Consider the following 26,748-nt stretch of genomic DNA (forward strand, 5'->3'; position numbering starts at 1 on the left):
TTAGTTACTTATAAAATTTAAAAGACGGACTGCCACAGTCATAAAGGTAAAATCGGATCGCAAAGGAACAGATTTGGAAAATCTGGCTCTTTGCGAGCACTTTCATTGCATTTGGCATTCAACATCCAAAAATGCAATATTCGCAAAATAAAACATCGCAAAAGTGCCAAAAAATGCATTTAATTAATCTCTATTTCAGATTCCTTACATGCAATTCATTAACCCATTTAAAATTAGGAATTAAACATTTTTGGACACTATTTGCAATTCGATTATTGCTAATCGCAAATAACGATTGACTCCCCATTCATTCCTATGTGCCTATGGAGTCATTCCTTAATTGCGATTAGCAATTAGCAATTCACAATTAAGGAAAATGTACAAATCAATATAAATTTTACAATTTATACATGCATCCCGTTTTGCTAATATTAAATAACGATTCATTTATAATCGCTATTAAGGACTTGCAAAACAGGAGCATAATGAATCTGGGGGATTGTTATTATAAAAAAAAATCCCATAATTTGGCTACTTGAAAAACGTCTACAGAACTTAAAAAATTAATACATTGACAAAACAAATAGCCCAAAGTTTCCTACTGCGAGACCTATTGGCAACGCCAGTGCTTGTACTTCATGAAGCCATGCTCTAAAGCTGCTGCAGCTGTAATTTGCTTCAATGCAAAAGTGAGGTTTGACCGCGAGAGGAAAGAGAAATGAACCACCATTAATGCCAAAAAGCTGCACTCAGTAAATCCATCAAAACGAGTTTCTTCCAATCATTCTGTTATCGAACCGTGACATTATTATCTCAAAATAGTTTACCATTCCAGTCTTAGATTTCTATTTTGGAATCGACTCTTTTCATTAAATGAGAAGTCTATTTGAATGCACCGAGCTGTGAGCTGGACTACTCGTGTGCTGGCTGTGTTTATGCAAATTAAGTGCTTTTTAGCATAGGCGGTTGTCCCGAGATAGGCGTGCGTGGTGCCCAAATCACAACCAATTTTCTGACTGAACAGCAGCTGGCAGTAGCACTTCCTTCACTGGGAGAGACTTACACTCTTTGGAGAAGTGACTCATTTATTACCCCCTTGCCTCGACTCACATCTTTCCGTAAATGCATTTGCCATTGCTGTGATTGTAAAGCACACGCCATGTTATCATGGCGGCTCTATGTATTTTCTTTCTTACTGAAATCGGGCATTTTTTGTGCTGGTTACCTACTTCCGTCGTTTGTCACTAGTTTTAGTAAGCACATCCACCATGACATCCACCGCCACATCCACCACCACATCCACCACCACCACATCCACCACATGCACCACCGCATCCACCACCGCATCCACCACCACATCCACCACCACATCCATCACCACATCCACCACACCCACCACCACCACATCCACCACATCCACCACATCCACTACCACATCCACCACCACATCCACCACCACATCCACCACCACATCCACCATCACATCCACCACATCCACCACATCCACTACCACATCCACCACATCCACCACCACATCCACCACCACATCCACCACATCCACCACCACATCCACCACATCCACCACCACATGCACCACCGCATCCACCACCACCACATCCACCGCATCCACCACCACATCCACCATCACCTCCACATCCACTATGACATCCACCGCCACATCCACCACCACATCTACCACTACATCCACCACATCCACTACCACATCCACCACCACATCCACCACCACATCCACCATCACATCCACCACCACCACATCCACATCCACCACATCCACTACCATATCCACCACATCCACCACCACATCCACCACCACATCCACCACATCCACCACCACATCCACCACCAAATCCAACACATCCACCACCACTTCCATCACCACGGCATCCACCACCACCACATCCACCTTATCCACCACCACCACATCCACCGCATCCACCACCACATCCACCATCACCTCCACATCCACCATGACATCCACCGCCACATCCACCACATCTACCACCACATCCACCACACCCACCACCACCACATCCACCACATCCACCACCACATCCACTACATCCACCACCACATCCACCACATCCACTACCACATCCACCACATCCACCACCACATCCACCACCACATCCACCACATCCACCACCACCACATCCACCACATCCACTACCACATCCACCACCACATCCACCACCACATCCACCACCACACCGCATCCACCACCACATCCACCACATCCACCACCACATCCAACACATCCACCACCACTTCCACCACCACCGCATCCACCACATCCACCGCATCCACCACCACCACATCACAAATGCTATAGGGGTCACATTTGCGAGAAAAAAAACTATTGACATTGTAACTGACAAAGCTATTAATTTTGCTATTTTCAAAACCAACACATAAATAAAAAAAGTGTCATTTACAATACCAATCACTCAAACTTTCCTAATGCGAGACCTATTGCATTTCCAATGCTTGTTGACTTTTCCCATTCGATAACATTGAGCGCCCGACGGCCCAAAAGCACCCTGCACCCAGCCGCCCGAGTGCCGCTGGCTGTGACACCTTTGTCCTATCCTACTTCCCCCTTTGCCCTGAGCAAGTGACCAGGAGCCCTGCTCCCACAGCCGCGTGGCCTGCTAGCCAGCAGCCATCAACCGGAGGCACCCTTTCCCTCATTGGATAACATTGGGCCTAACTACCTCTGCACCCGGCCGCCCCTGTGCCTCTGAGGGTGAACTAACTGTACTTACCTGACCCTGGGGGACCCCTGAGTCTATGCCCAGAACCCTAACTTCACCAGCCAAGTACTCACCTGGAAACCGGTAACTCACTTACCTGCCATTGGACAACATTGACTGGTTTGACTCGAAAAATCTACGTGTGAAGTTTTGGAAACTAAAAATATTCATATAAAATCACCCGAATTCCGAAGTACTCACCTGTGATCAGGGGAGAAGCCAGTACTGCACCTTGTAGCCCAGTACTGAACCGCAAAATTAATCCTTACCGGGTTTACTAGTAATCTGTATTCCATTGTCTGCTTTTCTACTAGTAATCTGTAATCCATTGTCTGCTTTTCTATGAAATTTCTTTCGTGTCCGCTTTTGAAAACTTGAAATATTCTTAAAAATCATATGAAATACTGAAACGCAATTACCTACCTGTTTTGAGTTGAGACCCCAGTGCTGTTCTTAGGAGCCCAGTACTGGATTACCAAAGTAACGATATCGTACTTTACCTGCAACCTGAATTTTCTCCCATTGGATAACATTGTCAGATTTTCATTGAAAAGTTTCTAAGTGTGAACTTTTAAAACCGCAATATATTCATAAAAATTCACTCCAGTAACTAAAACGTTTTTACTAAATTGGTTTCAGTTTGGACCCCAGGACTAAATCTAGGATCTAGTCCTGGAGCTACTATAGTAATATGTATAGTAATCAACTGTACTTATATGATGAAAACCCATTGAGCTCAATGTTAAAGTGTGTTTAGAATTGTGTTGCCTACTGCAACACCTGTAGCTATTGTGTTCACAAACTTTATTGCTTCCTTGCAAAGTAATTACATGAGAGTACTCATATTGAGAAAAGTATATTTTGATACCTGTTGGTTCTAAAAATAAAACAACTATATCTGTGGATATAAAAACAATTGGCCTGGAGTTCAGTCCTCGAGTGTGTGAAACCTTTTGCTGACTGAGTGTGTAAAACAAATGCTTTACACTGTCCTCTGGTACTGCCTTACTGCTCGACCAAGCTACCACTTTTGAGAGTATGGTCAGCCCTGACTTTAACCTCTGTTATACCTCTGGGGTGTGTGGACTCTATACACACTGTGCTTTATTCTAGCCCCGTATATATAGAGCCACTTTCTCACAGGTGTTATCCGGAAACCGGTCCCAGGTTGCTTGTTTCTGGTCCAGGGAACCCTTGGTTTGGCAGTTCGGACTGTACTTTTCCCATGAGGGACATGGTCAAGACTTATTTGCATATGGCTGGGTCTGAACTGGGGTGGTGAAGTGAGCTAAAGAATGATGATAGATTTAACCCAAATCTGTGACGGGGGGGTGAGTGTCTGAAAAGTTTCAGCCCTCCGTCTATCATCTCCTTGTGTTTGCCTCACTTAACACTTCAAGTATCCAGAATAGTGACCAATTTCTTTGTAATGCAAGGTGTTGCAGGATTATCTTTGAAAAAGACGTCTTTACATTCACCTTCAATAACCACCTTTCAGCCACTAACACTTAAAGATGTGTGATGACTGGTGCTAGGGAGCAATTAAAAGGTGTAAGCCTTTTATCGTTCACAAGTTTATAGATTTAGGAAAAATCAAAAATAGCCATAACAAACTAAAAGAGACAGAGAACTACATTAAATCACAATCAATTCTTTCCTTTCTGAAGCCCACCGCTCAGACTTTTCTTTTTTAGTGGGATCAAGCACAACAAATACACTTTCTTGATGGTGAACAGAGACAGAACTTAGTCAAAGTTAATGTACTCGTTTATTACTTGAAAGGCTGTTGTTCCAGCTTTAAGATCACCAAACACCATGCAAGGCACCTCCTTAACAAGCTGATGCTGGGCCAGTCTCCTTGTAATTGCTACACCATACCTTCTTTGGTATTGCAAGCCAAGTAGTAGTGTTTGGTTTCACAGTGCCATGTGCTGTCAGGAAATGATGCCCCATGTTGCCTCACTCTCCCATGGGGCCTGCAACTGTGCATATAGACTGCACATTGGGGAGAAAAATGACTGTGAGCTGTAAAGAGGGGGGTGTGAGGGAATAATGCAATGACAATGTAGTTGTATAAGTGAGCGGTGCATTGCAGATTTAGAAATGCACAAGACGATGGCGTGGTTGTTTGACCAATCATTATTTCCTGATGGCTGCTTACATACAGTCATTCTTCCAAGGTGGCCCGTGCCACAATTACTATAGAACATCTTTTCTAGGCAGGGCGTACCGAGACAAAGACGGGAATGATTTGTGTAATGCCATAACATATAAAATATAATACCTGGAAGGAAGCACAAAATAATTAACAAAATGATTGTGGAAAGAGTTCTGCTTCCCAAGAATATGTGTCAATGATGCCCACTGGTAACCACCGGCACAAATTCAGCATTGCGGATACACAGATACACCAACTTCAAAACCTTAGCAGATAACTCAATAAATTGGTCCAGGCCATACAGAAATTTAAGAAACTGCTGAAAGGTATCAAAACTCAAATTTAGCTTTAGGCCCTAATCATTCTGTTCATTAATCTGTTTTACCTGTCCCTCACACAGAAACTTTAAAGCATTATTATCATGTAAAAGATGGAAATTTGGTATGAGGCTGGTTAAATGTGTGGTTAAAGTGCATGTATAAGTTGTGCATTTATTTGGTAAAAATCTACAGACCGCTTTGAAAAAAGGTCTAAATGCAGTATGACTTTCAAGTGTTTTTTTTCCTCCTCATATTGTGTGTTTCTAGGAACCTTCGTGACTTGGATATATTGCAGGAAACTTAGAGCAGCAGATATGTTCCAAACTTAGATTTGTATAGGTTGCATGACTGCTGGAGTCACGAAAACAGGAAAGTTGCGCTCTGAGGAAATGTGTGATTACGAAGTAAGCAGACTGGATGGGAAAGAACGGGAAAGCAGGAAGCTTTTTTTTTGTTAATATTGTATTGGAGTTATGGCTGTTTGGCAAAATTAGTTTTCTAAAAATGGACTCACAGTGTGTGTAATTTGAGACTGACTTGTGCTTCTCTTATGGTGCGGTCACTCACCTAGCTGTTTCATTTTGTGCATATATAATAAACGTGCTTGTCCTCCCTTTGTTGCAGATGTGGTGATTAATAATTTAATTGCTAACGGATTTTTCCTGACATCGTGGCCGAGCCAGCCAATATCTCCCCTTTGCTCCGGCCTGCCACTGGGGAGGTTGGACAACTAATTTAGTTGTGCAGGATACAAGGAGGATGACAGACGCCAGTTGAGATGAAAGATCTGTTTTTTGAGACAACAAGTGTACCGGTCTTGGGGATATCTGCAACTGCCAGATAAGGTAAATCTAAGAAACTGCCTGCCTCCGTTACATGAAGGAGCAGGGAAATTAATAAAAGCATTTGAAAATGCAACAGCTGGGATACCTTAAGCTATTGGAGTTGTAAAGAGCATGTTAAGTTCCATAATACGGAATGAGGTAGACAGTATAATGAGAAGTGCAGGGAAACAAGGAGTAACGAGTACTAAGGGAAAACATGATAGGTCTGCTTTTGGAGAGGTGCACTCTAGGGTGTGGACGGAATTAAGGAACAGGTACCCAGACCGATCAGACATTGGGGCATTAATGAAACAAACTGTGTCTCCAGGACAGTCCTGTGCAGACTACATAACAATAATGAAGAAAAGGTGGGAAGCCCATATAGGACCTGTAGACATGGGAGGTAGTTGTAGATTATTCTACAATGTTTTAGAACAGAGGCTCCCGAAGACCTACAAGACCATTTAGATCATGTTGTGGGCTTAGATGTAAAACCCTGAGCAGAAATACCAGCATATATTACACATTTTTGTAGAAAAAAGGATGAAAAGGAAAGGAAATATAAAGATCAAGGTGACAGAGCCCAAGCCAAACAAGTGGCACAAAAAATACAGAAAAATTTGAAGGAAAAGACGGGAAAGGAAATGACTGTGCAGGGTCCTGTTGCGAACCAAGAGCAAGGAAGGGGTCAAAGAGAGGGGAGACAGATGCCAGGAAGGAGACATTTTAAATGCCATTTCTGTGGTAACATTGAACATTTTATTGCTGAATACCCCTTTAAGAAGAGTGATGAAGCTCTGGGAGTGATAGGAATAGGGAGAAGGAGGGGACAACAAAATGTCAACATGTCAGAGCCAGTGCCTCACTGTGGTCCTTACCAGAATGTCCCCTACCCTCAACAACAAATAACTCCGCTACCACAGTTTTATATGCCACAACAGCAATTTGCTAATGTACTGAAGTGTCAAACTTATGGAGAAATACAAATACAAAGGTAAGTAATTGTAAAGTATTTATTACAATACAAAGGCCCACCGACATCTGATAAGAAGTGTGGCTCTGAAGAACAGCCGGTGAGGAAAACACTTCACCACCACAGTGACGTTGCCTAAATAGGGGTTCAGTATTCTAAATGACGTAGTGGGGAGATGACCAATGGGAACACAGTGTAAACACTACATCAAGCAAGGCCGAGCTAGATGTCGATATGGTATACTACATCTCCCTTTTCTAACCACAACAAAACATTAATACATTATAAAATTTCTATACATGTTTGGAAAACGTGACAATCTTCCAAAACCAGTACATGACCATTCACAAACATTAGTAGTAAACAAATCATTGCTATCAATACAATTGCCATCTGTAACTTCTACACTTGGTACATGTGTCTCTTGGACAGATGATGCACACATAGTTTCCCTTTTAAGTACCATCTCATTTTCAGTACCAACATGCACCGGTAACTCTGATGTCTCACTTGTGATGGTGCAATCTCTGTTGGGTTTAACCGTGACTGAATGATCATAGGTAGCAACACCTTTGTTTTTATTTAAACCCACGTCAAACCAAATATCACTCTGTTCAGAAACTGCATTCTCATTATATGCATGCGTCAGGAGTTCTTTTTGCCCACATTTGAGTTTGATGGCATCACTTTTGTTTCTCCACCCCAATTTAGGCAGGCGAACAGAACAACTCGAGACATCCACAACTTCACTAGGTTCGTAGTATTTGGATTCTTCTTCCTGCTTGCCAAAAGGCTTTTTGACAATAACCCAATCACCCTTGCAGACGTCTTTGACAATGGCTCTGTGAATCTTGTCATAATATTCTTTTGACTTAAGTTGTTGCTCCACAATTTTATCTCTCACTTTAAGCTTAGAGTCATCCAATTTTATCACCTTCTCAGTTCGTTCCTGATGAATGGAAAACTTTGGAGTGATGGCCATGTTACGTTGCCGTCCTCTCATGAGGAAAAATGGAGAATACCCTGTTACACTGTTGATTGTGTTGTTGTACATATCAACTCTTTCTTGAGTAAATTCAGCTACTGGAAAACCTGCAGAAAGTGCCATCTGAATACCATCTGTAAGGAAACGGTTAACTCTTTCCACCTGCCCGTTGGATTTGGGTGAGTAACAAGGAATTTTCTCCTGGCGGATTCCATTTCTCTTTAAAAATGTGATCATTACTTCAGAGGTAAGCTGTTTTCCATTGTCCGAAACTAAAACATGTGGGAAACCTTCCAAAGAAAAACGTGATTCCAAATATTCTATTACACATTTGGAGTGTCTATGGTTGACACAAATTTGAAATATATCCATTTACTATAATAGTCACACAATACAATTAGAAATCTTGAATTATATTCTAACGCATTGAACGGACCGGCAAAATCTATTGCAACCATGCTCCAAGATGAATTGGGTATATCAACTAACTGCATTTCTTGCACTCTAGGCTTCCAATGTTTATCTGACTTCAAACATATTGAACAATTATCCACAAATGCATTGACATCTGAGTCCAACCCCGGCCACCAATAATATTGTTTCAACAATTTCTTGGTCATGGTTGACCCTAAATGGGTATTGTGAGCTAATTTAACTTGATGTTTTCTTAGTTTGGTAGGTGGAACCAACAGATCCCCCCTTAAAACAAAACCTTTCTCAATGCTTAATTCATCTGCAACTTAAACATATGTTTTTAAATCAGCATATACATTCCTGATTAGCGGCCACTCACTCAATATATAAGCTTTTACTTTGCTTAATACTGGGTCTTCCTCTATGAGGCTCAACCATTCAGATTCTTTGCATACCTGTTCTGACTGGTTAAAATTATTTACATACGACACTACACACTCGGTGTCTTCTTCCATTTTGGGTTCACCACTGTTTAAAGGGAGACGTGAAAGAAAGTCTGCTCATATATTATTTTTACCAGCAATGTGTTTTATAGTAAAATTGTATTCTTGAAGTTTTAATAACAATCTTACTAACCTTGCAGACACTTTGCCATTTCCCCTGCCGCATCCATTCATTAAGAAAGTCAAAGGTTTGTGATCCGTGACTAACTCAAAACGTTTTCCCCATAAGTATATTTTGAGTTTCTCAACAGCCCAAACACAGGCTAGTGCTTCTCTCTCTATAGTGCTGTAGTTAATCTATGCATCCAGCAAACGTCTAGAAATGAAGGCGATGGTATGTACATTACCTGCTACCTTTTGAGTGAAAACCGCACCTATGCCAACTGAACTTGCATCCACAGTGATGATAATGGTACTGCCAGGATCATAGGGTTTCAAAGTAGGGGCTCTCACAATGGCGTTCTTGATCTCTGTGAATGCAAAATCTTGATCTTCAGACCAAACATATTTTTCTCCTTTGCGTAGTAACACACGCAATGGCTCAGCTATTTCTGAGTAGTTTTCTATGAAACGTGAATAGTGCTCACTGAACCCCAAAAAGGATCTTAGGGTATCCTTATCAGTTGGTTTAGGGACATCAGTTATGGCTCTGACTAAGTTGAGTTTAGGTTTGATACCATTACCACTCAAAATATGGCCCAAGTATTTGATTTCAGTTTGAAGGAACTTACATTTGTCTTTAGCGACTGTCATGCCTCTCTCGTTCAATTTGTTAAGTACGATGTCTAAATTTTCATTGTGCTCTTCGATAAAATTAGCATGAATGAGGATGATGTCCTGAATCTTCTGAACGCCCAACACTCCCTTAAATATACATTCCATCAATTTTTGAAGTACACTGGCTGATGAAGCAAAACCGAAGGGGAGTCTTACAAATCTATATGCACCCAACGGAGTAATGAATGTGGTAAAATCTTTACATTCATCTGAAAGTTGGACTTGGTGATATGCTGATTTGAGATCTATTTGCGAAAAATATCTTGAACCCTTAGTGGCCGCTAGAATCTCCTGAATTTTGGGTAAAGGAAAACAGTCAACCAAGATATTTTTGTTTAATGATCTCAAATTAGCGCATAAGCGTACCTCGCCAATTTTTTTTTTTAAATCAAAACTATAGCAGAAACCCATTCTGCTGAATTGGTCTGTTCAATAACACCTTCATCGACCAATTTGATGAGAAGTTTTTGCAACTTAGCTTTTACAGACAAAGGGATGGATCTTACCTTATACTAAACCGGTATCGCATTTTTCTTCAATTTTATAGTATGTTCAAACCCTTTGACACATCCAATTATGTCTTCAAAAAGAGTCTCATATTTACTTAGAATAGATTCCACTTTGTCCAAAGAATCAGAAGAAGAGACTGCATGAACAAACGTTTCATCCAAAACAATAGGATCAATAGCACCTGGTTTGAGAATTATGCCCAGACGCGCCAAATCTTTCCATCCTACGCTCTGCGACATATACTTTAGTAGTAATGGATCTTCCTTTAATGTTCAAATTATCTTGAAAATAACCCAACATATTTATGTCGAAATCCCCGAATGCCTTACGGTTGACATCAGAAGCAAGTAAATCAGAATTTGGCCAATGCTTTTCATACTTTTTTATCAGAAATAATGGTAATACGCGAACCTGAGTCCGCCATAATATTTATTTCAACATTACCTATGTGCACAACACCAAGTGGACCTTTTATGGAATCGCAAGGGTCATCTATTATCAATACAATATTAGAGCACATGTCTTCCTCAAAATCATCTACAGTACTAACTTTGACTTTCTGGAATCTCTGCGGTTTGAAATTGTTGCACACACAAGCAAAATGTCCTACCTTAAAGCATTTAGTGCATTTTCTCCCCTGTGCCGGACATCCTGGAAAATCCACCTTATGATTCCTTGAACCACATCTAAAACAAATAAAAGCATTAGAATCTGTACTTTTACCAATTTTTCCTCTTTTGTCATAGTTAGTTACATGTTTCTTATGCTCTTGAACATAATATACATCAGTCTTTGAATTCATATCAAAACAGAGTTCCTTTGAGCTTTCAAGAGACCGCTCAATGCCTTTAGCTATGTCTATAGTTTCCTGTAGAGAAGGGTTTCTGCAAGCTAAAAGCCTCTCCTGGATTTTTTTTTCAAAGCAATAGAAAACAAACTGGTCTCTAATGTATACGTCAACCATGTCATTAAATTCACACTTGCTAGCCAACACACATAAACAAGCAATGTATTCTTCAATCGTCTCATTTTCTAATTGTTTGCGCATTGCGAAGCGATGACTGCCAAACATTATGTTGGCTTCCTCTCCAAACTGTTTTTCTAAATGTTTGATTTCTTCCCGGTACTCATCCATAGGTATAAATTGACCAGGAGGTACCTCATATTCCGGCAAACTGTCAAAAATTTCTTGGCCTGCCGTACCTAATAACCCGAACAAAATGGCCTTTTTCCATTCTGGCTCGTACTTCTTTCCATCTATTGCGACCAAATAGTTCTCAAATGCCCTTAACCAGTTTTTCCATTTCATAACTGGTTTTCATTGGTCAGTTAAGAATGCTGTAGGCGCACTGATGTTCGAATTATTAGACATATTTGTGCTAGAAAAACCTTCCTCTTTTTTAACTGTAAAAGCAATTTTGAAAATAATTGAAAAACGAATGCACTGCAGAATTATAGTGTTCCAGTGGAAAACAATGAAATTTAAGAAAGAATAACATTTTGAAGTTGATTTCCTAGTGATAAAATTGGACTTACAAATTCGAGAAAATGCTATTTGAACAGAAATCCAATTGAATCTATAAACTGTGTAAACCTATCAACATTGAGTTCATTTCAGTTTACATTTACCTTGAAATCGCTGAAGAAAACAACTGCAGGGAATGTCGATGCCATCTTTTTGAATGCGCAGTTAATGGAACTTACTTGAAACTTGATCTCCACAAAATGGAGTCACGCAGCATAAATACGTACGTGTGAGCGTAGATCAACACGTCACTACATATGACAGTTACAGCTGAGCATTGAGGAAAGGCCGTTAAGGCTGAGCGCAGGCGTGCGTGCGAGCGTTGATCAAAACATCACCTCAGATGACAGTTACAGCTGAGCGTTGAGGAATGACCGTTACTGCTGAACGCAGACTTGCCGTTAACTGAATACCAACGGCCGTCAAAATTCCTCAGTAACTACGAGATATGACAGAAATACACACACAATGCACCGCAATTAGAAAGATATTAACTCCTCACGCAATAAACATCACATAGTAACTTGCCTTGAATAAACTCTCGAAGCAGTTATCATTCGACGTAGCCTCTGTGCGTCAGTTGGCTCCAGTAACGAACTACGACAATAGAGTCAAGAAATATACAGCAAATTAATAAATGGTTAATCCGAAAGAGGCAATAGTAGTATTAACTTGCCTGTTTATTTTCTGTTGAAGTCCTCGAAAATTCCGTCCCGAAACGAATTTCAGCAAAGCGGGCCTTTACTTAAAGATCACATCCCGTCCCTCATCGCCAATTGAAGTGTCAAACGTACGGAGAAATACAAATACAAAGGTAAGTAATTGTAAAGTATTTACTACAATACAAAGGCCCGCAGACAGCTGATAAGAAGTGTGGCGCTGAAGAACAGCCGGTGAGGAAAACATTTCACCCCCACAGTGACGTTGCCTAAATAGGGGTTGAGTATTCTAAATGACGTAGTGGGGAGATGACCAATGGGAACAAAGTGTAAACACTAAATCAAGCAAGGCCGAGCTAGATATCGATACGGTATACTACATGTACCCATCCAAGGGACGCCAGCACCTATAGTACAGAAAGAAGGCCAGCCTCAGGTACAGACTACCGCAGTAGTGAGCACAGGGAGTCAAGGACAAGATGGAGTGATTGTTCAAAGTGGAACCCCCTTTTTTTCATACAGCTTGATGGGATGCACCAGGCAACCCAATTGTTTTATGGTAGCCAGGACTTTTGACCCAAAGGACGAACTAATGGTAGAAATTATCATAATGGGAAGGACATATGCTTGGTTTATACAGGGGCAAAAGAATCTTGCCTCTCAGAAGGAAACGTTCCATTTTCTTCTGATATCATGGATGCACAGGGCTTCTCTGGTGAAGTGCAGCGCATTCCATACATGACATGTGCCTTTAGAGGTGACAGGAGTGCGAAAGCAGGAGGGTCTCCTTTATTCTCCAGACTCACCAGCAAATTTATTAGGAATGGATATTATGTCAAAATTAAACATGACAATAAGCTTTCCATCAGATGGGTCCGTGACATATGAAATACTAGGTCAAGTGAAATGTGGGATACATCTGCTAAGAAGCCAGTGCATTATAAATTGCTAGCAGATACAGTGCTTAAGGTTCTTAAGACTGAGGAAATACTCTTAGGGAGATGGATGGAATTGCCACATAGACTAATTTCCCGGAGGCATGTTAGTGGTGACGGATGAATACCCTTTACCTTGAGTGCATCGAAGTAACTACTAGGTGGGGCACCCTGGTGGCATCAGATAATGATGGAGGAATTTGGAAGGTCCTGATTTTTCTTATGCCTGATCGGAGACAACGGGACATTTCTGACTCAGAAATCATTTCTGACCATCCTACCAGGACTAAGATAGTTTACACACACACCGCACCCTTGTTAGTGCATGTTTACTGCACACAGACCACGTTACCAGTTGTGCCATCCCCCCCCCCATGATTTTGAAGCGCTTGCAGCGGTCCTGCCTTGTCTCTTGACAACAGCTCTAGATGAGGTAGGACTAATACTGTCTGCAGAACCATTTAAGGTAAAGTTGAAGCCAGGTGCACAATTAACCCGTGCAAAACAGTATCCACTATCCAAAGAAGCAAATTAAGGTATTAGAGGGACAATACAAAGACTGAAGGATTAGGGAGTCCTGTATTCATGTCCATCACCATGTAATACCACAATTTATCCTGTGAAAAAAGCTACAGGTAATACTTGGAGGATGGTATAGGATTTTCGCCCCCTTAATGCCAAAGTATTAGGCTACCCCATAGTGCCAGCCTCATCTGTGATATTGACTAATATACCAAGTGACAGCAAATGGTTTTCTGTGGTGGATCTAAAAAAAAATTATTTAGCATATCTTTACATTCTGACTGTCACAATTTGACTGCCTTCAATTTTGATGGTGAACAACTGGTGTACTCTAGACTCCCACAAGGCTATTGTGAGTCTCCATGTGTGTTCAATTGAGTGTTGAAAGATGATTTGTTAAATTTCCAGTCAAACAGTACAGTCTTGCAATATGTACATGATCTATTAATATGTAGTAAGACAGAATATGAATGTGTTTTGGACGCGGTCAATCTCGTAACGCTACTTGCTACTAAGGGATACAAAGTGGACAGGAAAAAATTACAGTGTGTGCAAGGCAGTAAAAGACATGCAAACATTTCTAGGTCTTTGTAATTTTGGTTGTCAATGGGATTTTGGTTATGCTACCATCATACAACCACTATTATATGCAATGGAGCAAGCTAAAACTAACAACACCGACATACAGCATAAGTGTATTTCAGACATTGAAAGAAGTAGTTGCTTCAACCCCAGTGCTAGCAAATCCAGACTATACAGATTGTTTCTGTTCTCTGCTGCCAAGGAGGATTCCATGATATCAGTTCTTACTCAAAAATACCTATGGGTCACAAACCCGTCACCTATTTTAGTGGACTATTAAATCCAGTAATAAAAGGTCCGTTTCCTTGTGAGTGAGCGCTTCGGCAGCATCTTTTGCTGTAGAAAAGAGTAGTACTCTTACGGCAGGATGCCCAGTAATGCTGTATGTTGTGCACTCTCCATTTGCTGTGCTGCCGAAAAGTAAAATTACACTGACCACTCAAAGAGCGACAGGTTATCAAGTAATACTGTCAAACCCTCCTATCTGCATTGAGCGAGTACACTCAGTCAATCCTGCAACTTTTTCAGTGCACCCATTAGAGCCCACTGATCATTACTGTAGTGTAACATTGGAGGAGGATGATTCCCCTCGCATATGAGGACCCCTTGCCTGTTGGTCGACAATTGTTTATTGATGGTTCCTCATGGATAGACCAGGAGATGGGCAAAAGGCATACAGGTGCAGCTGTTGTTGTGTTGTATCTCTATCTAGGACCCTAATTCGATATTCCCGATTTATGCCCTTATATGGCTATAACAAACAATATCCTTATAAAGGCATAAGAATCATATCCATATTTAGTAATAGCCCATGCAGTCCAAATATGGCAAGGCTACTCCCCTAGACTCCATGAAAGTACAACGCGTTCTTTAAACAAACCAAGCCTCCAGCAGCCCGGGAAATCCCCCTGCTTTTGTTTTGATTTGAACAAGAACTCCTGGAGTCCAGAAAGAACTGTTAGTTCTTAGTGACGTCTTACGTCCAACCTTACGTCAAACCCAGCACCTTTCAGGTATAAATATACCAACGCTGCCTTAAGCAAACACACGGTGGTTTGGAGCAGAGCGCTATCTACTTGCCCGAGAGCCCAGCTGATGTGAGAGCCCACGGAAGCCACCCCTCCCTTTTGACGCACTGAGAAAGACGCTGTCTTTTTCTCCAGCCGAGAAAATCCAGCTCCGGTGTTTCCAGCCACCCTTGCGGTTGCTGGGATATCGAGTCCTGAGCTGGGTTCAAAACGGTTTCAAAGATGCAAAAGGTGGCACAATCAAGCATAAAACGCTTTGGGAACAAGTAGTTCTTTTACAGAAAGAACTACAAAAGACTCACATGATACATACACTGAGTCATCAACGTGATGGCGTTCACGTTGTGGGGAATTCATTGGCTGATGAAGCCGCGAAGGCAGCTGTGCAAACGGCTTCCGTAGCTGCTATCACCCGGTCAAAAACAAAAATAGACAGGGATATAATGCAAGCTGTCAGTGCTTCAGTAAAAGATGATATAAAAACACTCCCAAAAGGCTTTCCAGTAAAGTACTCATACATAACTGATGCGAAAAATGTTCCTTTTGCTCGAATCCCTGGAGTGGGGGATAGGGCAATTCCAAACATGGAACACAGGTTAGGACTAATTATAGCGGCACATGAAGGGCTGGCTTCTGCACATGCTGGTGTTTCTGCCACAATATTGTTATTAAAACAGAGATATTGGTGGCCGCGCATGAGAAATCAAACTAGGAATTATGTTCTAGAATGCGAAATATGCCAAAGAATGAAAGTATCAACAGTGAAACGACCAGCACAGACTCCCCTTCTAATCTCAGATAAACCATTAGCGTGTGTTTACCTGGACCAATGTGGTCCCTTACAAAGGGATGGCAACTATAAATATATCATGGTCGCAGTGGATTCCTGCAGAGATTCATTTGGATGTGGCCCCAGCGCTCGGCTGACGCCAGAACTGTTATAAAAGATTTGCGAGTCTTTATCGGCACATACGCAATTGGCATGCTACATTCTGACCAGGGTCCTGCTTTTAGCTCTCGGGCTTACAAGGAGGCCATGACCAGCATGGGCATTGCATTGAGGTACTCTTGTCCATTCCATCCTGAGGGAAATGCGGTAGTGGAAAGAAAAAAACTGGACATAAAGCAATCTATAACGGCGAGGGTATTAGGTTCGGGTGATGGGTGGGTCCATCATTTAACAAGTGTCCAACGTAGTCTTAATAATCTGCCAAGAAATTCTCTAAAAGGTCTCAGTCCATATGAACTATTGTTCGGAACTAGAATGCACATTCAGGATCTTGATAGTCACACTTCAGTGGTAGAAGAAAAATCCTTTGATATCAAAGACCGTTTGGCTGTTTTACAGGACCTAAATGAAACAAGAAAACGCCTGAGCAACATAAAGTTAAAGCAACAGCCAACAGCCACTGAAGAAAAAACACCTGTCCCAGCAAGACCTGTCTGGATTCCAAAGATTGGGGTTCTGGTCCGAGAGAAGATCGCGGTGAAGAAGGAATTTGGGCCTGCTTACAGAAAAGCAGTACCTGTCTTAGCTGTCAGCGGAACAAGATCAGTTGTACTACCGCCGCTTGCTGGTAAAAAGGAGAACCGAGTTGTATCCATCGACCTGGTAAAACCACAATCATGTGGCCAATAATAAGTAGTAGGCCCAGTGGACTCCCAAGAAATAGCAGAATACCAAAATTTGCTACAATCCAAGAGGTTCAAACTGAGAGACTAATCACATTCGATAAACCTGCAGTGAATAAAAAAGGACTATGCAATAAAGCCATGGAACTTATGCCTCTTGAAACCCAAATTGCAACAGTTCGTCAAGAAACACCAGTCTACAACGATGTAGCCTCAGACTATGCTGATGAATAAAAGAAAAATCCAAAAGCAAATGAAAATTTGGAAGCAATTCCAGCAATTGACACAACTGCATCTGGCTACTTCATCAACTTCGATGACTTTTCTGAAGATCCAAGCGAGCCTGAAGAAACGCCAGCAACAAAAACTTTCAAAGACAAAGTAACTGAACTCTTTCATCAACTAAAATAAACCTATCTGATTTCACCATGGATTGAATTTTGGATTGTGTTAGGTGTACTTTTCCTCCTGCTTTGGCTCATCATGGTTCTCTGTTTGGGACAATTCATTGAAGGAAAATACAGTACAATGGACACAGCAAGTCAGAACATCAACTTGGTCCTAAAGCCTCACGCATCCTCTCACATCGAGAAAAGAGAACTGTCATCAGTGAACATCACAGCCAATCCAATACCCGGTGGGGTAGCATGGGACAGAACTGATTATGACATTTTTGGCCCGATTGAGCTCTTGAAATATCCACACCAGTTTAAGGTTTCCTTAAGTGACTTTGTGACATCAAGTACTTTCTCTGATGATTGGGACTTTGAAAACATTAATAATATGATGTCAGATTTAGTAATGTCAGCTAAATTCACAGAAGAGTTATATTGTTATAATCATTTTGGTGATCACTATGTGCATAAAACTGCTCAGCCTAGAAATGTTTTTAAATATAATCAATGGGATCATTGTCCAACTCCGCCAAAAGGCAGCTCGAAAACATTTTATGAGAAATTCCAATACTTCTCAGGGTTTAACAACAGTGATCCAGAAACGTTTTATTTCAAAATATTAAATAAGACAGGAATGAAAACAATGTTGACAAATACTAAATTGATATATTCTGAAAAATGTTATGACAAAATGTCTACATTTGGTTTCGAATTTTGGAAAAACAACATTGAAACAAAAACGATCTGGGGTACCAAAGATTGGCAGGTACAATGCCTTGAAGCATTATTTAGGGCCTGCATGATCCCAGAACAAATGATATTTCTGAATGTCACAATTCATCAAACTACTTGTCTTGGCTTAGCTAGGATAAAAGACTTAAATAAACCGTCTATTCCAAAGCCAACACCTGACAGTAATAGCACTACAGATGTTGAGATAGACGTATCCCATATTTTATACCAAAACAGAACACATCCTGATTGGAAAAAATGGTTGATCTGGCCCACAAATAACTGTCAAGATAGATTCCTGAACAAAACACAGGGGTTCAAAATGACCAGGCCAGACCCAAGATACTCCCAGAGACAACATCCAGGGATAGTTACAACATACAGTGTAGGGAAACTATGCCTTGAATGGCTACAAAAATCCACACTGGCAGAAATTAAGCAACACTTGACTTTACTTAAAGACTGTGCTGACTTGCGTGATTTCATACTGGGACCACGCAAAACAGCGTCAAAAACGTTTCATAGCGGCCGGTATATACGCTGCATACAACGAGGCTTGGTAAGTAACACAAATTGAAGCAGCAGAAAAAATACGAGAAAGTGATCGTATTCATTTGGAAAAGTCACTTTCTGTTGTGGACAATGGGTTAATGACTCTGTCCTCCAGAATATATTCACTGGACAGTATTGTATCATCTGCTATTGATATAATAGAGCAGGACTTGCTAATGTTACAACATGATCAGTCCCAATTGCGTTCTATTGTACAGCTTGGCTGGACGTTGCAAAATCTGCGTTCAGGCTACGTGCCATGGCGTTTAATCAACACAACGTCATTATTCTCTATCTTTAACCTTACTGATAAACAAATCAGTTTGGCACAAAAAGTAGCAGACTATACGATTCTGAGCATTGAAAAACTTGAGAGATTACCATTGACAATGTCAGAAAGACCTGTCATTGAATGGATAATACACAGAATAATTACAATTCCGATAACAACTTTCCAATTTAAATATTGCCAAGAGTATATACCAGCGGGCCAGTATGAACGGTTGGGTAAAGGATACATCAAGTCAACATGGAAATTACCTTATACACACAAATGTTATAGTGAAAAGAAAAAGGAGGTATTTCTTAGTGGTAACAATTGTAAAAAATCGCTAAGCGGTACACTTCTGTGTCAAGGTATTAACTTGCATGGAGCCTGCGAAGGGTCTTCGAATAACCTTTCATGTCACCTGCACGGCACTCCTACAACACAGATAGAGCCATTCTTTAGACAGCTTTCCAACGGCAGCTACGTTCTAATAAATGAACATGGTGCCAGAAAAAGCCTATCTCGTGAGCGTTAGTTCCATGGTCACTTGCTGTATGCAAGTATTGTATCCAAACAGCACTCCAGACATGGAGGCGGCAATATGGCCTTATTTGAATATCTCTTCTATTCGAATTGATACTTTAAGCAGAATGAAGTCTATTCTTTTACAGACAACTGTGCCTTTGACCTCGCCCAAAGAAACGTATGATCTGCAAGTTGCAAGGACAACGGCAGAGATACATTCCCTATTATCAACAAATTGCCCCGTGCATTTCGTAGAAATGTTAAGCCAAATTTTAAACATGTCTGATACCAGTGGCATCGCACATGTATTTAAGACAATTTTTTTGGGACTGTTAACACCCTTTGAAACAGTTCTGGGCATCTTTCCTAATTTTGTCCATTCTGTCTTTGGCGGCCTACCTCTACTTTTGGGACTCGTGGCCGGAATTTTATTTTTGATCCTTCTGCTTCGATATGGCAAGCCAAGCCGCAGACAAGACTCCAGCAATGATGGAAGAAACGATCCTAGCTATACGCTATTGGGACCGCATCACTAAAGTCCTCGGATTAGCCCGGCTAAGAGATCTAAATATGACCTGGTTTCTTTCATTCAGACCAATCTGGCAAAATTGCATCTAACCTGTGCTTCGTTGTATGCTATGCGGAGAAGAATGCGTGTTGGACATCTGTCTTACACTACCATCAGCAGTACCAATGGATACAGATACCTTGCTAAGTCCTGTAACGGCTCATGCATCGTGTTGTCCCCAGCGGCTACCTATCCTGATGACGGCATTCGTTGAGACTTCACCACTACGAGTATGTGGCAGTGGAGTACGAGATGAGAGCAGCATCACACAGGTACAACCTTCTGTGAGCATTGCTGATCCTGACATCGATGATAGCAATCATTCTCACACATGCACTGTTTCGGCTTTTTCAAACTTGGTCGAACTTTCACCTGATGTTGTAGAGTCTGTCTGATATGATGTTCTCCCCTGAACAACGGGAATAACTTTTTTAAACAACGAGCACACAGCGTTCCCTGAACTCTGAATTCGGCCTTCAGTTTTTGATAAACACAGCTACTGAAAACAATTGGAACTGTTTTTCCCCCGAAAGCGAAATTATTTTTTTTCACTTCCAAAATATTTACCTTTTTCTGGCACATGTACTCTGCTTAAAGTAGAACTATTCTTAGACAACAGAGCTTCTATTTTAGGAACTCTAGAGACAATATTTTACCTCAGCCTCTAGCATATGTACAGAATTTGTATTAATATGTGATGAAATGGTCTCGACCTTCTTTTCTGTATTCAGAGCCATTTCATGTGTAATGTTCGCAATTCATTCAGCTGATATATATATGCACTTAACTGAATGATACAACTGCTTGAAAAGCGTACAGTACCAATACTCATTTTCGTGTATTTACCATATACCATTTCAAATGCCAATATGTAATTTGGGGTGGGTTGGAAAACACACATGCATCGTTATATGTTTACTATTGCTTAGTTTTAGTAATGATGGACATTAGATCGTGGAGTGGGTGTTGTATTTCTATCTAGGACCCTAATTCGATATTCCCGATTTATGCCCTTATATGGCTATAACAAACAATATCCTTATAAAGGCATAAGAATCATATCCATATTTAGTAATAGCCCATGCAGTCCAAATACGGCAAGGCTACTCCCCTAGACTCCTAGAAAGTACAACGCGTTCTTTAATCAAACGAAGCCTCCAGCAGCCCGGGAAATCCCCCTGCTTTTGTTTTGATTTGAACAAGAACTCCTGGAGTCCAGAAAGAACTGTTAGTTCTTAGTGACGTCTTATGTCCAACCTTACGTCAAACCCGGCACCTTTCAGGTATAAATATACCAGCGCAGCCTTAAGCAAACACACGGTGGTTTGGAGCAGAGCGGCTATCTACTTGCCCGAGAGCCCAGCTGATGCGAGAGCCCATGGAAGCCGCCCCTCCCTTTTGACACACTGAGAAAGACGCTGTCTTTTTCTCCAGCCGAGAAAATCCAGCTCCGGTGTTTCCAGCCACCCTTGCGGGTTGCTGGGATATCGAGTCCTGAGAGAGAGATACCAGACCTCCTGCATTCTGTTACCCAGGTAGGGAGCTGACTAAACCCTTAAAGAGAATTTTTGATTCAGATCCTTGGCAAAACCAACTTAACTTAAACTGCTGCTTACTTACTCCTTCCCACGTATTAGGCTTAGGTCAGGTACACCGGGGTAGGCGTATTTAGAAGCACCAGTTGAGTACGTTAGTCAATGTTTTTATGTATGTATATATTTTATCTATTTTAAAGTATCATATGGCTAAGAAACCATATCAATGCTTTTACAGTATTATTTTATAATACTCTTTTTACTGTACGCCCTTTACTTTAATATAAGTATTGCAATTGAGGCAATTCATTTCTCTTGCATGAGAAAGAAGACTGCTCAATAAATAACACCTTTTATTGAAAACGCACGTCTCTCTATTTCTCTGCACTCTGGTGAAACTAAGTATGCACAATTGACTGAGTGAAATAGCTGTCTAATATTTTCACACGACTCTAGAGATACACTCTTATTCTGAGGGAGCAAAGTTGTCATGTTTTATGGTTGTCAGAAGCTAATCCCTTCTTTTCTATTCAGGGAAGTTAAACTCCTCCTTGTTTACTCGAGAAAGTTTCTAGTGACCTCTGAGCTAGCTGGCGAAACTAATTAAGTCTAATATAATCAGTAGAGACCTAGTCGACCTCAGTCCTACGTCTACACTGCTGTTTATATTATTCCAATGCGCAGAGCCTATTGGGAATATAGGAACTACACTACAGTTGAGGCTATTGGTACATCTACTGATTATACCTTACGCACATTGCACCTCTTACCCTTGAAATCCCAAGACTCAGCCAAAGTGGCTGAGTCAAAAGCATTGATAACAGCCCTGTAGGCGTCTCAGGGTCAACCAGTAACGCTATACACTGATTCAGCATAAGTAGCTTCCACAGTTCACTCAGGACTGAAGAGATGGAAATGATGAGGATTTTTCAAATCTCATGGGACACAAGTAGCGCACCAGCATCTCTTAGCTGACCTTATTGCTGAATTACAAATACCATGTCAAGTAGCAGTGATTAAGTGCCAGGCACATACAAAAGTAACAGATTTGGTGTCTAAGTGAAATAAAGCTGTTGATACAGCAGCGAAGGAAGCTAGTTTATATGCCATGAAAACATGCAGCACGCACACTTTAGATGCAGGTGATGAAGTTGAGATAAAGCAGTATGTGAATATTTCTACAGAGTCATTATTTGACATTCAAAATGCAGCAACACAACATGAGAAAGATCTCTAGAAATCGAGGGGAGGAGTGACTGGATTTCCAGATCTTCTTTATAGATCAGCAACTTCAAGTAAAGTTATAAGGCCCCAGTCTCTACTTATAACAGCCTTTCGACAACTTAATTTACCAACACACACTTCTAACAGAGTAATGATGGATACATTAATCAAAAGCTGGTTTATCCCTATCTAGGACCATTAGTTTATGTATTCCTAGCTTTATGTCATATGTGTTATCAGTACTCAAATGAGAGATCACCAAAAATGCCTTCGTCCTCTTTGTAGATATGATATAAAAATGTAACGAATATAGGTACTTGTTAGTAGTGGTGTGTCCATTTTCACAATGGATTGACGCGGGACCCTGCTCCAGGGGTGATGCTGACTAGGCAGACATTTGTGGTGAGAGAGGTCATACCGAGGTGGGGGGTTCCAGAGGTAATATGCAGCGATAATGGCAATCACTTCACTAACACATTATTGTAGCAAACTACTAAACTACTAGGAGTTGGACACCAGCTCACCTCAGTTTACCACCCAGAGAGTAACAGAATAGTTGAGAGGATGAATGGCTTATTTAAAAAAATAAAGTCAAAATTTGTGAGACATTGAAAAAGAATTGGCTTTACTGCATTCTCCTTGCTCTGTATGCGTTGAGAAATGATCATCATTTGACCTCTCACCAAATTGTAACAGGTAGGCATTCTAATGTTTCTTTTAAATAAAACCAAGTGATTTGTTCTGATACTAAGTCTGCATCAGAAAGTGTTTGACAAAAAATGAATGCATACATGTCTGCCTTTACAAAAGCTGTACAGGTTTATTCCAAACAGGTTCAGCTTCAACAGGCCAACAGTACTGCACCACCCCTGCCTTTGTCTTCAGCAATAAGCATTGGTTCCTGGGTCTTCGTGCAAACTTTTCTGAGGGCATTGATGGACCCCAAGTTTCTAGGCCCCTACCAAGTAACACAGAGCATGCCAACAGCAGTAAAAGTGGAGGGTATGCGGAACTGGGTGCATGTGACAGACCTTATTCCATTTTCGGCCTCACTCCAGCAGAGAGGGGAGGAGGCAATGGTCCAAGAATAAATGACACAATGAAGAAACAGTTAAATTATACTTTTCTCATTATAATAATGAGTTCAGTGGTTATGATAGTTACTCTGATAATTTGCTATTGTATTATGTTTTATGTAGATGCAAAAGAACCCACAGATAGGGAAGAAATATTACGCTTTTGCAGAGCTGTTTGTAATGAAACAGATATACATCCCTTGATTCTTCACTTGATAATATGTGGTATACAGATATGCTTAATATAGCTACCAACACACAAAATGATACGTATTATGTATGTTCTCTTATTCCCCATGCCATAGAAATGGCACCTTTAGTGTATCCTAACGAAGTGCCTGTTAATATAATGAACTGTTTATTGCCTCTATTGTTCTGTAGGATAAAAGTACAGTTACAGCCAACTCATGTAAGTCCTGAGACTGCCCAAGTCAACACAACTAGATTTGATAAAACCCCTGAAGTTTTACACAAATTCTGACAGCTAGAACAGAGATAATGAAAGAGTTAGCCAGAATGAAGGGAGCACGGCAGAAATATAGTTAAGTAATCATCCACCTTTAGTAATTATACTGCTAAACCACTGCCCCAATATTGTGCAGCCAGACCAGTATTAAGTATTGAGGCATCAGTATTTGTCAATAAAAAATGGTTTACTGGAGCTAGGTTCACATGTAAGGCCATATCTGTATGGAATGGCACAAAAACAAATAGTCCTTTGAGATTTGAAGATGTAAAAGGATCATGTCAGCAAGTATGGGATGAAAACATATAGAGATACACATGGACTGGAACTAAACATCATCTTAAGCTAGCTGTGAAACTAATGAGACTCTCTCTTTGCTTTCAGGGAAATGGGATTGTTAAAGTGGGATGGAATGTCAAATGTGGCTCAACTATATACAATGGCTATATGCAGGGCGATACCTCCAGCCTTATGGATTTGTCTTGGCAGTGTGGCGCTCGAATATACACTCAACTACCCCTGACTGGTGTGGACTCTGTTCCTTGGTCACTCTGCACTACCCCCCCCCCCCTCATCTATAGTAATACCAGCAAAAGGAATACAAGATTTGCATTTGCATTCTATGAGTAAAGCATCAACTTTGCTGCATCATCACAGAAGAAAAAGAATAGCAGAATGGGAACTTCAGTGTGGCAGGATGTGCCTAAGGAGTACAAGCTGTTTAACGACGCCTAAACAGTTTTGGGGAGTCTGTTACCCATGTTTCAAGCAAAAGTAACTGCTCACTGGGTGCAAATAACCCGGTGGGAGTTGATGAAGAAGATACATGCGACTGAAGATGGCTTAAATGCCATTTAAGAGGAACTCGTTCAATTACACTTATGCTAATGGAGCATCGATATATATTGGACTCGATGACAGCGATCAAAGGGGAGGTCTGCAAGGAGATTGGTTGCATATGCTGCAATTTTATACCAGCAAATGATGAAGATGAAGGAAACCGGACTCAGGCCATACTGACTTAGCATAACTTGCATCGAAAATGAAGAAAGAGGGGGTGATCCAGATGAGTGGTTCACTGGCTGGTTCGACTGGGTGCCATCCTGGATGTCGGGGTTGTCTAAGGCCTTGTTTCCTATAATATTTCTGTTGCTATTGATGTCCCTAGTATTTCACAATATTTTAGCATGTTGCAAGAGGGTTACAGCTAAGATGGGAGGTATGCTTCCTATGAAAAGAAATAAATAGATGCAAAATATAGAAGTGGGTGAAATGTACAGGGGTAGTGAAGAAGTAGTCGAAGAATCGACTGGAGAGGGGAATGAAAGGAATCAAAACCCCAATTTAGCTTTAGGTCCTAATCATTCTGCTCATTATTCTGTTTTACCTGTGTCTCACCCAGAAACTGCAAAGTATTATTATCGGGTAAAGCAAGACATTTTGTATGAGGCTGTTTAAACGTGTGGGTAAAGTGCATGTTTACGTTGCACATTTATTTGGTAAATAATGTACAGCCTGCTTGCAAAAAGGTCTAAATGCAGTCTGACTTTTAAGTGTTTTTTCCCTCATCATATTGTGTGTTCCTGGTAACCTTTGTGACTTGGATATATTGCAGGAAACTTAGAGCAGGAGGAGATGTTCCAAAAGTAGATGTGTATAGGTAGCTTGACTGCTAGAGTCTTGAAAACATGTAAGCTGCGCTCTGGGGAAATGTGTGATGCTGAAGTAAGCAGACTGGGTGGGAACGAACAGAAAAGCAGGAAGCTTTTTCTATTGTTAATATTGTATTGGAGTTATGGCTGTTTGCCAAAAATAGTATCATAAGAATGGCCTCGCAGCATATGTAATTTGAGCCTGACTTTTGCTTCTCTTATGGCGCAGTCACTCTCTCAGCTGTTTCATTTTGTGCATATAAAATAAACATGCTTGTCCTCCCTTTGTTGCAAATGTGGTGATTACTTTTTTAAGCAACATAAAAGATTTTTCCAGACACTGCCATTCCGCAAGAAGCACTTGACCCTCAATCAGTGCAGAATTATTTGTTTTCTACTGGGAAGTGCCAATACTCACCCATTAAAAGCATTGTAGCAGTGCCGGTGCTATCTTTTCCAAATGAAAGAAGTACAGTGCCCTCAATGGAATCCAGACTTGCGGGAGAGTTAAAGGGGCCTCCTACTATTGGTAGTGGGCCTGTAGTTACTGCTTAGACCTACCTGTTATTTTGCCCGGCCCCTGGAATTACAGCGGCCTTCCGGTACTGGTTATTCCAGGGGCTTTTGGAGGAAGGAG

General features: G+C 41.0%; 1 long non-coding RNA gene across 1 annotated transcript in view; it reads left to right on the plus strand.

Moving 5' to 3' along the window:
- LOC144753214 (uncharacterized) overlaps window positions 1-26,338 on the plus strand; it is a 92,864-nt gene extending 66,526 nt beyond the window's left edge. The window contains exons 2-3 of the long non-coding RNA XR_013594247.1: window positions 5,874-6,094; window positions 24,844-26,338. This is a non-coding gene — a long non-coding RNA (uncharacterized LOC144753214). The remainder of the gene's footprint in view (window positions 1-5,873; window positions 6,095-24,843) is intronic.
- The last annotated feature ends 410 nt before the right edge of the window (window positions 26,339-26,748 follow it).

This window comes from Lissotriton helveticus, chromosome 5_1 (genome assembly GCF_964261635.1).
Source record: "Lissotriton helveticus chromosome 5_1, aLisHel1.1, whole genome shotgun sequence".
NCBI classification, from domain to species: domain Eukaryota; kingdom Metazoa; phylum Chordata; class Amphibia; order Caudata; family Salamandridae; genus Lissotriton; species Lissotriton helveticus.